The following is a 1,346-nucleotide window of genomic DNA, read 5'->3' as shown; positions in this document are numbered from 1 at the left end:
TATTCCCACTTGTAAATATACTGTGCATGTAAATAACTTGTACATATTTTTTATTCAGGCATTTTTAATTTTAAGTTAGTCGTAGCTGCTCAGTAACGAAATACCAGTAACAAAACAATTTCGTCGGTATTTTTAGAAAAAATTTAACACTTTTGACGCTATCTCTAGAAATAGCGTTACAATGAAACAGTTGATATTTGGAACATCCCTATTAATTCACTAAATCTCACCTGCAGAAAAAAACCGATGTTATGAAATTTCAATTGAAGTATAAGCAATATTCACATTTGAAAAATTATAAAAAAGTGATTGAGCCTACAAAATATATGCATTTATTCTGAAAATTCTTTGATTTTATGCATATACATGCCATTATGTTGAAAAAGGTCAAAATCTATCTTTAAAGAGTTACTAATAACTAGAGCGCATTTGCATATAATCCTGGCTCTAGTCATTAGTAAGTCTTCAAAGATAAAGTGAGTCTTGCTGGTATATCTGGGTATTCAAGTTTGGTTGGTTTTTCTATGATAAGCTCGAGAAGTTTGTTTTGCTTAGTTTGAGTAAGTGTGAGAAGTTATAACTGAAATACAGAAGGACCTCTCGTTATAACGGACTAATAAGGGCTGAAGTTGTCCGTTATAATGAAAGTCCGGTTTATAAGAAATAATTCATGGATAGGTGTAATGCTACAGGATGTTCATCAATGAAAGTGCAGTAGTTAGCTGTAAAACGTGCTTATTAGACATCAAAGAGAGAACAGCCTTCAACATAGGTTGAATTGAAAAAGATGTGTATTAGTATCAGTATAGAACCGAGCACGCCCAGGCTCTGTCGCTTTTGCGATATAAGCTGATTGATCGTGAGATCGTGGGCGTGCCGGAAAAAAACTCAAGCCGGCCGGGACCAACATCCCGCCAACCAAGTAGCACAACCACACCCCCACACCCAAACCCCCAATCCCAGGGCACATCACCGCTTGACAAAAAAGATGTGTACGTATATACCATATTTAATCTTAATTTTTCTAGCTGGTGAAAGATATGAGTCATGCAGCGTATCCATATTTACGCAAAACAACCAACGATCGATATTTTAATTGCTTGTTTGCTTGAAAATGCTTTTTAAACGAGTTAATACTTTTCCAGATACTTAAAACGGACTTTAAAACTCATCAGATGAGAATTTTACAAATTTTACATTTTTTAAGCTGGCCGTTATAAGCAAAGTTTGTTATAGTGAAATTCTACTGTATTTTATGCGAATCATGAGCACCTGAATCGCGTTGTGTGTATGTGTGTGTGAATTCTTTTCCAAATAAAATGCGACCAAAAACTAGATTATTATCT

Source organism: Pholcus phalangioides, unplaced genomic scaffold, assembly GCF_987345545.1.
Source record: "Pholcus phalangioides strain wild (caught in Gottingen) unplaced genomic scaffold, Ppha-v1.0 ptg000008l_1, whole genome shotgun sequence".
NCBI classification, from domain to species: Eukaryota; Metazoa; Arthropoda; class Arachnida; order Araneae; family Pholcidae; genus Pholcus; species Pholcus phalangioides.
The sequence above is the reverse complement of the archived record's forward strand: the minus strand, read 5'-3'. Positions refer to the sequence as shown.